Raw genomic sequence first — 12,765 nt, 5'->3', positions numbered from 1 at the left:
TTAGACCAAGACATGAAAAGCTTGGGAGAGCAGTCTTGGGTGTGATTCACTGTGAATTCTGTGATCAAGGAAAGGAGCAGGTAAAACTGGATGCTTAAATATGTAAGAATAAAATGTCCTCTAGGGAATTAAGGATTAAGACAAAAGAGACAGAGGAGAATAACACTGTACTTCTGCTAAATTCTGGTATTTTGATTTCTTACTTCCTGCAGGACAGTTCAAACAGACATACAACCATGTAGCCATCTTGAATAGAGTTCAGAACGGAGACTGAGAATTTCTCACCCAAATATACACATTTTGATCATACACTTGGAATAATATAGGATAATATCTTGAAAATTCCATTTAACACCCAAAAAGTCTCCACAGGCCTTGGCCTATTCCTTTCTGGTCTGGTTAGAGAGCTGTGGACCTACCAGTTGTATAAAACAGGATGCATGCATGAAGACAAATGCCAAAGGATTTTTCACTGGTTATTCAGAAGTGTCCAGACCAGCATGGCCACTTTCAGGAGGAAATACCAGTAAGAGTTACTACATCGACTTCCGGAAAAACATGGCAGATAGATAGCAGCAGCTACAGAGGCTCTCTGAGATACCCCGCTTAAAATCCAGGAATGGTGCGGTACAAGGAGTCCTAAGCAAGGGGAGATACACCCTGCCGACCCAGGAATGAACTAAGCTAAGAGAAACCAAACTGGAAATCCAATCCTGGTGCTATAACAGGAACAGATAAAATCTCAGCGTGGAAGATAGAACCCATGCCACTGGAAGCCGCGATTAGAACTTCCTGCATCCAAATCTGCAGGGCAGGGAGAGAGACGTGCGAAAGCTCTGAGAGCGGGAATCTGTGAATGGAGTTGAGAGCAGGACTAGCAGGGAGCTCTACATCGACTTGCAATGAGTAAGTGGAATGGGGACCCTTTCATAGAGTAGGAGGCTCCAGCAAAGGACATACTGGGACTGGGCAGACTTGCCAGAATAGGGCGCTGCAGTGACATTAGTTGCATATTACCCTCTCAAGCGGGATTGGTGGGGAGTGCCTGGCCTGCGTGATGCCACTGACTAAGACCCAGTAGGCTAGCCCAAACCAGGTCCCAGCGCCTAGAAGTACACCTTAGCAGTGAAGCCTTTGGTAGGTTGACCTGGAGGGGCGGGCCCAGCAGAGGCTGCCCAGGTCTGTGTCTCCCTAGTACACTACAGTGGGCGGGAACACCTAGCTAGCACAATTTAAACAAACTGTAACTGACAAAGAGAAAAAAATTGGGCCTCCTACATTCACTTGTATGGAAGGAACAAAAAGTATGGGAAGAGGAAGCAACAAGAAAGGATCCTCAGTCCCCAATCCTGAGAAAACTGATCCAGGAAAGGGAAACGCAAAGGAAGACAGAAAACATGCAATATCAGACATGGCACAAATAGACATAAAGTGATATCTCCAGAGCCTCATAGAGGAGTTTAAAAATGAAGTATTTAATGAAATAAAGCAAGATATAAGTAGAATAGTTAGAGAAATGCTAAGCACCATCCAAGAAAAAACAGGTGGTGGAATGGAAGAACAGAAAAAAAGGGGAGAATTGTTTGATGGAGAAAATAGAGAAAACATAGAATACATAAAGCAGGTTCAAAGAGATTACCAGGAAACTAAAAACTCTATCAAAAGCTTGCATAACAGCTTGAAAGAAACTAAGGATAGATTATCTGAATTGGAGGGCAGATTTGTAATATGGGAGCATGAAACAAAAAACTTCTTAAAAATAACAAGAAAACAAACAGCAATAATACAAAGGCTCGAAGATGATAAGAGGATCCGTAACTTTAGAATTAAGAACATAAAAGAAAAAGTAGGGACACAAACAAATGGACTACAAAAGCTATTCACAGAAATAATCCAAGAGAATTTCCCTAATTTAGCAAAAGGTAAAGATACTCAGATGTATGAGGAATACAGGACCCCAGCCACCTACAACCCAAACAGAGCTACACCCAGGCATATAATAATCAAAATTCCAGAAATGCAAAATAAGAACAGAATACTAAAAGCCGTCAGAGACAAGAAACAGATCACTTACAAGGGAACATCCATCAGAATTACAGCAGACTTCTTGGCACAAACCATCAAATCACAAAGAGTGTGGGGGAAATAATTCAAGCTTTGAAAGATAACAACCTCCAGCCAAGATTGATATATCCTGCACAACTGTCCCTAGAAATTGATGGAAAAACAAGGTGCTTCCAGGATAAAGAGGAACTAGGGGAATTTGCAACCATCAATTCAACTCTACAGAGAATACTGCAGGATATTCTAAAAAAGAAAAATACCAAGACTTCAGAAACAGTGGCAGAGAGGCCACAATGAATGGAGCAGAAAGCAAAATGAAGAAGACAAACTGACAACCAACAACAGAAAAAGAGCTCAACAGAAATGAGGCAGAGAAGATCAGATGGTAGGAACAGCTATTTTGGAGAAAACAAGACATCATAATAGCTAGTGCTGATTTAGTATCATTTTGTTTTGACATCTCATCAAACTTGTATTCTTCTGTCTCCATCGGTCTTAAAAGGATGTATCTTATTGGATTTTATTATATATGATAATGTAAGTAAAAACTTTTATAGACAAGGAGATTATACAGAAACTATTGTTCATTTTCTGGTAATTGGTTCTAAATATCCAGTAATAATGTCATCCTCTTGAATGGTTTTATAGCGTCTTGATATGTTTGGTGCTACAGTATATGAAGTTCTACTCAAAGATTTCAAGGAAAGAGACACTATGGTAACTACTTTTATGTCAGGATATCTTGTGGTGAAACAATATTTTGCTTAAATGGTTATGCTTTGACCTGTGCTGTTTTGTTGTTATGCCCTCTTTTATCTCAGTCTCCTTTTTAAAAATTATTTACTTACTCTTTTTTATTGTTATCTTTTTAATTAAGGGAAAAATAAAAAAATAGCAGGACATACTATAGTAACTGATTTCCTATTAACTTGATTTGAAACCTTGTATAGCCCTCACCATCTTTCTTTGACTGATTTTCCTCTATTCTGCTTTGACTGACAGTACCAAGTTTGAAAGTATAGGCAACAACTGTAGAGGCAATAAGATTCATTATGACACCCATTCTGGTTGACTATTATCTTCTTTAAAGTCCTGAAATGTCTCCAATGTTTTGGTTTTATTCTTTACTGTTTTGTTCAATTTTATTATAACTGATGATATAGGCAATTGTTTTTAAGATAACAAGGGGCATTATGGTAACTATTGTTGATCACCTAGTATTTTGTTTTTACATTATCTATTATGTCCATCCTTTTGATTTGACTGACTCTGTTCTGTTATGTTACATTTGGTTTTACTCTCTTCAAAAAAAAGTAGTAACTGTGGGAGTAATAAAACCCAAAATGTGTAATTGTCATTGTACAAAAAAAGGAAAAGAAAGTGCTCTAAAGAATATAACTGCATATATATTTAAGTGTATAAGATAGATAACCATATTACTGAATTTTGTTGGATCATTGAACAAAACTGTTTCCAGTCTCACTGTTTGAAAGTTCACTTTATATGCTTTAATTTTGTAACTTGAACAACTATTTCTAAGATAATAATATGTAATCTATTAACTAGTGATTTCATAATGTTTATTTTTTCTGAAATTCTGTATAACTTGTACCCTTTTTCTGTTTTTCTTTCTTTTTCTCCTTAAAAAAAAAAGGAAAAGAGTTACTACATGTACCATCTAGCAATGTGAAACACTATGGGTTTCTACATTTAAAAAGTTTGTTTAGGGACCACTGAGAGACAAACCAGGCCAGTTACTAGATTAATTATTACCCAAACAATGTCTTTCTGACTTCATAGCCATTTTTATAAATAAGCCTCATGTACACAAACTGCTGAGATGAATGGACAAGTAAAGTTCTCACAGCTGAGCTCTGAGGGTAACTGCCTATTTGCAGAATTCCAAAGGGGCGAGTGTTCTTTAAAATGATCACTTGTAACTTAGCAATTCACTCTGTAGCAGCACACCCAGTCATTCTTATTTGACATGACACTATCAGTATAGCAGGGACGTGCCTAGCCAGAGAGCACTCAAAACATCTACTTTGCTATCAGTTTTTTTTTTGTCACTTTTTAAGTTTACTAGGATGAGCAGTTACTTCAACTGAAATGTGCTATGGTTTATTATAAATAACATCCCTCACTACAAATAAAAAGCCTCAAAAATTCCAACACCTCCCATCTTGGACAGATTGGGATAATTTTAGTATTTCTCCAATAAAATACACTGACAGGGACAATGTGTACTGTTTTTCTTTCATGCACGCCTCTACCCAGTACATACAATTCAGATGCCAAACTGACAGCTTGTCCCTGCTATTGTTCTCCCCTTGCATACACTAACTGGTGGGCTCTGTCTCTAATCCATTTCTGTCTTATCCCACAACCCTTCCTGAGAATTAAAAAAAACTTTCTAGTAATACGTCCTTGCAGTGTACTATTGTAATCATGTTGTGGAGTTGATACATGTATGTAACACATCTTAATTTTTTTCATCTCCTCTCGCTTTCCTCCATCTCTTCGAGATCTTCCCTATGGAAAAAAATCCATCTCCCTGTTTGCTACTAGGTATCTTTTATTTTGCTCTGTTCCTATGTAACCTTACCCATTCTCATAGTTTTTATTTTGCTCTGTTCCTATGTAACCTTACCCATTCACATAGCTTTTATTTTGCTCTGTTCCTAATGCAACTTTACCCATTCTCATAGTTTTTATTTTGCTCTGTTACTATGCAACTATATCCATTCTCAAGTACCACCAGAGGTTGCTGAAGCCCCAAAGTGATGTCTATGGTCCAGACATAGCCCTGTATGCCTACAATGGCTCATCTTTTCTCCCCAACCTGACTGCTTTAGAGCTACCTTCTCACTGAGTAAGATCCCCTAGTTCACTAAGTCAGAACTCTTCCAGCAGTCACCATGTGATATTGATTTTGGTATTAAAATATACTACATTTGACCTTTCCTGTTCATGGCTTTGGTTTGCCTGTTATCATTGCTTCTGGACCAGTATAATCACCTTCTAAGTGGCCTTTCAAAACGTATTCCTTTCTAGAATGCCAATCGAGAGCCCTTTATAGGTTCTTCTGGTATACAGGTTAGAGACTGGACTTTTTAGTAGGTCATTTGAAGCAGTACACATTAGAGTTTCCCTCACCTCTCCAGGACTTTCATCTTGAAAAAGCCCAGCACCCATATACGTTTGATCATGGTGGCCCCTTCTTGATAACTACAAGAGTACCCATTTACTATTTTTTTTCTCTTTTCTCCTTTTTCCCTCCTCTCTCTTTCTATAGGATTCAGTTCAATACCCCTTCTTTGAGGTAGTTTTCTACACCATGCTCAATTCTCTGAGACCCTGACTACAGTTTTTTTTCAGGAGGGTCCTCCACTGAAGTTTGATTTCTAGAAGAACGTCTATTTTATTTTATAGTAAACCCTAAGCACTATTTTTTGCTAATAATTGTCATAATGCAATAAACTTATAGCACATAGTAAATCCTTAATTTAATATTCATTAAAATTTCAAAGTCAAATGGTTGTTTCTGAAGCTTGAATCTTACTAATTAACATTCTTTCAATGTTTGGTACTAGAATTACATTAACCAGAGTGAAGGCAGGTCTTGATGACGACTGTATGAAAACATCATTTTATAGATTTAAAAAGGAAATGCTAAAAAGGCAGTGAGAAAAGACATTTTTCCTATAGTAGAAGGGAGAAATGGGATTGCTCTATGCACTGCACGTTGAAGTCAACAAAGGTGAAAGCACCACTGAGTGAGAACATGCTTGGATAGAAGTTCACGGTGGCTCACAAGGAAAGACTGAAACCAAGTTTTATGTGTATTCATTTACTGAAAGCAAAATGTAAGCTTCTGAAATTCTGCAGTCTAATGGTTGGCTTTAAACAAGATTTAGCTTTAAACAACTTCCAAATTATTGTTTCAAAACCATCAATTTCTCTAAGACTAAAATGCTTTTTTTGGTCCTTTTAATATGCTTTTTTCAAGTATGCTAACAATGAATTTTTGTTCAATTTTTAAAATTACTCTTAGTCTTCACCCCATGAAAAAGCTGATTACTTTGTACTTCTCTATCCCACCCTTCTATTCTTCTAGCAGTATCCCTCTGTTATAACTAATATACTTATTAATGGTATGTTTAGACAAAACTGTGTTCTAACCCTACCTGACCAAAATTCTCATTCTGCAATGACAGATGCACATCTTCTATGGTCCTTCTTACCCACAAATCCTTAGTCTGAGTTAGTATAAAGAGTATGAAGCTTTTAAAAACCCACAGAAACGTACTGGTTTGTTCACAATTTCACTCTCTTCAGCCTTCGATTTAGCATATGGCTTTTTTGCTTTTGAGGAATTACAAATTATCGGTTAGCAGCCAATACAGAATAATATTACATAACTAAAAACAGCTTTTCTTTTTCCCTCACATTTCTGAATACAATAAAAAATTTCCGTTACATTTTAAGATAAAATGAAAATTTAGGTTATGTTCTACTTAACAATCAATTTTTCTTGCTTTTAGTGTAATCTATTTGAGTAAGCTAAGTTGTTTTATCTTTGAAAAGTTTCACATAACTAGCAAACTTCATTAACCCTTAGATATAAATTCTCTACATGTATTTTATAATAATGTAAGATAGGACAGTATCCCTCCAGATGATAGATAAAGAAAGCTTTCACTGTTCAGCTGGATTCTGGCTCTCTCCTTTCCAATAGTGTGTAAGTCACTAATGGACATTCTCTTCCCATTGTCTTCCACAACATGTTACTCACACAAAGGCATGTCTTGAGAAATCATTCTTCCTCAGAGATAGTCATATTCATAGTTCTCTGGCAATCAGAAGCTTAACTGTCTCAGAAGAAGAAAGAGCAAAGTCTTAAAATACAAAATGAAAAACCTGAACATGTATTTTTTTAGGATTTATTATTTCCTACTTAGAGATGACTCAACTAAGGGCCCATTCTGACCATTATATTCAAGAAAAGGTTCTCCTAGTACAGAAAGGCAATTATACTAAGTGCCATTCCTATCTGCCTATCTATCTATCTATCTATCTATCTATTTGTACTAGGGGTCAAACTCACAACCTTGCACTTGCCAGGTAGGTCCTGTGGTGCTGAGCTGTATCTTCAGCCCCTTTCCTACAGTATTTACATACTTTTATAAAGTTTAGGTTTATAGAAAAATTTTAAAGTATTACAGAATTCCAGTATACCCTACAACCAGTTTCTCCCTATTAGTAACATTTTATATTATTATGGTACACTTGTCCCAATTAATGAACAGACACTTTATTGTTACATTTTGTAAGTTATATTTTATTAATGATTTTTAGGGTTTTTTTGGTACCAGGAATAAAACTCATGACTTTACATTTATCAGGCAGTATGCTGTGCCACTGAGCTATATCCTGGCCCCTATTTCTTAGTGTGTAACTAGTGTCTTTTTTCTGTTCCAAGAATCTATCCCACATACCTGAATCATGTCTCCTAGATTCCTCTTGACTGTGATAGTTCTCAAACTTTTTCAAAGTCATCAGCCATTTATTTTTCCTTTTAAAATAGTATTTCATAACCTTTTCTTCTTTTTGTTCACTTCATATATGGAGGAAGCAGGAGAGCAGGAAGAAGCTAAAATCTTGAATGCTATCTTTACAAAGTTAGCTTCTGCCCAGGAAACTCAAAAAGATGGCATACATGGCCATACAAACATCAACCAGAAGTGGCCCATGCTAGGTGGTGGATCTGGATATTCTGGTGGAAGCAGTTTCTTTCAGGAGTGCTTCATAATCACTTGAGGCTGTGAAAGCAGTTTCCTAGTTCAAATCACCTGCATTCCACTCTGGATGCTGGGGCAGAGGAAAGCAGGCTGCATAGAAATTTATACACTCTATGCTGTCTAAGTGGGGAAACAGAGGCTCAGAGAGTTTTTTAAAATTCCAACCTGAATCCTTTTGAGCATTTAAAAATTGTGGAACCAATAACAAAACCAAATGCCAAATGAACAGTGAAGGAGACATTTATGCTTGGCCAGGAATAAATGTGAGAGATAAGATCTGCAAATCAACTTTTCAACTCTTTTGGAGGTCAGGAGATTATGGCTATAGGGTAAAAGAAAGGAGGGAGAAGAACAGTCTAATAAAGGGGAAGGAATTACATTTTTTTCTGGAAATCAGGATACACTTCTTGGGTTCTTTTATGGTGATTTCTAGTCATTGTCATGGTAACTATCAACTGGTATAGCACCAGGGACTGTGTCATTTAGCATGCTGATGGATTATGTGAAGACAGAGGCTATCTGGCTTGACTTGAAGATACAGTCACTGTGGCTGCCATCTTAGATACAACCCGTTTTGGCTATCCTACCTAAAGAAGAATGTAAGGTAATTCCTTCTCTGAAGGTTGGCCCATCAAACTTTCTTCAGATGATCTAAATAGTCTGGAGGTCAGATTTATTTTAAGGCTTTAAATTGAGATTGAAATGGGATCATTTTTTCATAATTAGACTGAAGCAGTTTGTCTTGGGGAAGAAGATCACAGAGTTAAAGTGTCATAAACCAGAGCACATCAATGGTATATATTATTAACATGACATCACTGTTGATATTAAGCCTGATTACCTGGCTAAAATAGTGTTTTCCAAATTGTTTACTATATTGGTCTATTTCAACAGCTGCATCCCCAGTTTTCCGTACTATACTCTTTGGACGAAATCTTTTTTTAATTTTATTAAAAAGAGAATTAGGCTTCACCTTCTTGAGGATTGTCTACATACATTATTTTGAATCTAACTAGGAGACTGATTTCTTCTCTCTTAATCAGATTTACATATTGTGAAAATGACCCTATTACCAAAGACTGAAGACTCAATGTAATCGTATTAAAATATCAAGAATACTGTTCATAGAGCTAGAAAAGCAATACAGTGGTACCTCATTCCATGAACCCTTTGGCTCACAAACAGAAGCATTTTTAAAAATGTTGTTTTTGTTTGCAACTCTGCATCAAGTGACAAACATGACTACAGTGATCTTTCCTGCATGAACATGAATGTGGCCATCTTTTCCAGAATTATGAAATAAGTTAAGTTCATGAACCAAGATAACACTGTACTAATATTCAACTGACATTAGAAAAGATTCAGAATAGATAAAGCAATTCTGAGAAAAAGAGCAATGCTGGCCATTCACAATAGCTCAATCTTAGAAGCAACGTATAATATATGTTTATCAACAGAATAATAAAGAAAATGTGATATTTATATATAATGGAGTACTACTGTCATAAAGAAAGATAAACTTGAATAATTTGTAGAAAAAGATGCACCTTGAGATCGTAATGCTAAGTGAATTGAGATACACAGTTTAAGTACCACATGATTTGTCTTATATGAGAAACCTGAAATATAAAGTAAAATAAAAGATAACAGGAAATAGCAAGATAGATCCTTTGCATATGGGGAGGGAACCAAGAGATAGGGTACCAAATAAGAATTAGAACGTGCTATGTACATGTACCAGCTTCCCACAAGAAATATGATCATTATGTACTGCAACCAATTTCTTAAAAAAAAAAAAAAAAAGAACAATGCGGGAGGCAACACTACATATAGTGAACTTCAGACTACATTACAAAGCCATTGTAAAAAAACAGCATGATACTGGCACAAAACCAGGAATGCACACCAATGGAATACAACAGAATACACAGAAACAAACTCGAGCACCTACAACCATCTGATTTTTTGACAAAGAAGCCAAAAACATGCTAAAGAAAAGACAGCCTCCTTTAAAAGATAGTGCCACGTGTAGAAGATTCCTGTCACTCCACTGTACTAAAATCAAAATGGATCAAAGACCTAAATATAAAACCAGACACACTGAATCTGCTGGAAGACAACACAGGGCAAATACTTGAAGGCACATGTTGAAGAAAGGACTTGTATTCCTGAATAGGAATCCAGTAAGAAATAATATCAAGAATCAACAGATGGGGCTCTATCAAAGGAAAAGTTTCAGCATGGCAAAGGAAGCAGGTGGCAGAGTGAAGAGACAACTTAGTAAATGGGAGAAAATCTTTGCTAATTAGTCTGAGAGAAAATTAATATTGAAATATACAAAGAACTTCAAAAATTAACCCACAAAATAACAAATCAATAAAACTTCTTTTGAGAAGTATATATTCTACTCTTAAGAGAAACAATTTAAATGGCTAAAAAGTATATAAAAATGCTCAACGTTTATACCCATCTTAAAATATGAATTAAAATTATATTGAGATTCCATCTCACCCCAGTAAGAATGGCTATCATTAAGAAAAAATAAAAATAAAAAGAATGCTGGTAGTAGGAGAAAAAGGAACTCTCCTATGCTGTGGATGGGAATGTAAACTAACACAATCACTATGAAAATTACTATGGAGATTTCTGAAGAAAAAAAAAACTGAACATAGAGAAATGCCATACACCTCTCTTCACATATTTCTGTATAGACAGGTCATCAGCAAAAATTGAGGATGAACATAGGATTACAATAAGCTTTATTTTAAAAATTAATAAAACATCTTACTAATGGCAGCTTTTGCCTCTACAGTTGGACTCCAGCAACTAAAAAGATAAGGGAGAAACCAGACCTGGAAAAGTGCGAGGTAACACAAGTAACATAAGAATTTAGCAAAAAGACTCTGCAAGCAAAATAGGAATTGGAGCCAAGAACATAAAGGACCAAGATAACCAGTCACCACTCCCTAAACCTGAGAAAATATCAAGTAGGTAAGGAGCAGCTACCTAGAGAATCTTATTTAACATATATAAGACACACATACCTATACATATATATTTATATTCTCAATTTACCACGACTATACCACTGCACTCATGTTCCCTTTACTTAATTTCTAACTGTAAGCTAAGCTGCCCATCTATGAGGTTCCCTATCCTCACACTTACCACTGAAGAGCAGGAAGAGATCAAATGGCCAATATACATATATACAGAGGTACTCAGGCCCTAGGGTCAAAGATATCCAGAAAGCCAACCAGATTGTTGCAAGTTCTAAGCACCCAACATGGGGAACAGATACCAGTCTTAATAAGAAAAAAAAAAAAGCTGAGGAAAAAACCTGTATGGTTATTTGCCTTATGATGCCCCCTCTTCTTTTGGAATAGCTGTTTATCTTTCTCTTTATCCACTCACATACAAATAAACCATCTTTCTTCATTTTAAACTCTGCCTCTTAATTCTTTAGTTGTGCCAAGTTTATGATCCCAGTAGCTATGTGTGACAGCACAGCAGTGGTGTGGTATTTTGTACATCCCCAGATGTGATATTCCCAAGAAAATTCAGGATGGCAAACTACAGTGAAACTTGCATACGCATATCCATGTTCACAGCAGCACAATTCATGATAACTAAGCTGTGGAAATGGCCTAGATGTCTGTCAACAGATCAATGAATAAAGAAAATATGGTATACACACATAATAGAACACTACTCATTCAAAGAAAGAATGAAATCATATTTGCAAGAAAATGGATGGAACTTAAAAATATCATGCTATGTCAAATTAGCCAGACCCAGAAAGTTAATTGTCACATGACTATTCTTATATGAGGCTGTCTTAGTTACTTTATGCTCATCGCTGAGACAAAATACCTGATGCCCAAGTTGGGAAAGGAAAGGTTTATTTCTTACAGTTTTTTGGAGGTTTCAGTCCACATTCAGTTGGCTCCAAGACAGGCGGGCATGGCTGGACTGCCATTCATGGCGGCTGCAAACAGCAAGCTCATACCAGCAAAGAGAAAGACACACCTTCTTCCTGCCATTACATCACATCCTGGCTCCACCCCTATGTTTGTGGAGCACTGACACCATCAATCCAAGCACTATACAATGAACCATCACAAATGAACAATGCAAACTCATGAGGCCTGGGGGACACAAACATAAACCATGACAGAGGCCTAAAATGCATAAATTAATAAAGAATTAAAAGAAAAAGGACAGAAAACCAGAAGGTAGACTAATGGAAGGGAAGGGAAAAGAAGAAAGGGCAGATGTAATGCAATCCCAATCAAAATACCATTATATATCTTACAGATCTAGAGAAAACACTCCTAAAATTCATTTGGAAACTGAAGAAACCTAGAATAGCCAAGTTGATTTGGACAACAAAGGCAAAGCAGGAGGATCTCAATTTCTGACTTGAAATTATACTACAAAGCCACAGTGATAAAATCAGCATGCTACTGGCAAAGAAACAGACCTGAGGATCAATGAACACATTAGAAGATGCAAACACAACTACACAGATACTCAGCCAACTGATATTTGACAAAGGGGCTAAACACGTTCATTTGAAGGATAGCCTCTTTAATAAATGGTATTGGAAAAATTGGCTCTCCAAACGCTAAAGACTGAAACTAGACCCATGCCTATCACCATGCACTAAATTAAAGTAAAAATGTTTGTTTGTTTGTTTTTTGTCTTTTTCCTTTTTATCGGTACCAGGGATTGAACTCACGACTGCCTGCTTGCAAGACAGGCACTTACGCCACTGAGCTAAATCTCCAGCCCCAAATTAAAGTAAAAATGGACCAAACATCTAAATATTAAAACAAAAACACCAAATCTACCGGAAGACAAGGTAGGCAGAAATCTTGGAGACACAGGGGTAGGCAGA

The 12,765-nt window shown here is 36.5% G+C and overlaps 1 protein-coding gene and 1 pseudogene across 13 annotated transcripts in view; both read right to left on the bottom strand.

The window, feature by feature from the left end:
- Positions 1-12,765, bottom strand: part of Dock3 (dedicator of cytokinesis 3) — a 707,026-nt gene that overhangs the window by 158,870 nt on the left and 535,391 nt on the right. The window lies entirely within an intron of this gene.
- Positions 2,738-12,765, bottom strand: part of LOC134476086 (amyloid beta precursor protein binding family B member 1-like) — a 44,620-nt pseudogene continuing 34,592 nt past the window's right edge.

This window comes from Cavia porcellus, unplaced genomic scaffold (assembly GCF_034190915.1).
Source record: "Cavia porcellus strain 051 isolate PalLab524CR breed Dunkin Hartley unplaced genomic scaffold, mCavPor4.1 scaffold_5, whole genome shotgun sequence".
NCBI classification, from domain to species: domain Eukaryota; kingdom Metazoa; phylum Chordata; class Mammalia; order Rodentia; family Caviidae; genus Cavia; species Cavia porcellus.
The sequence above is the reverse complement of the archived record's forward strand: the minus strand, read 5'-3'. Positions and strand labels throughout refer to the sequence as shown.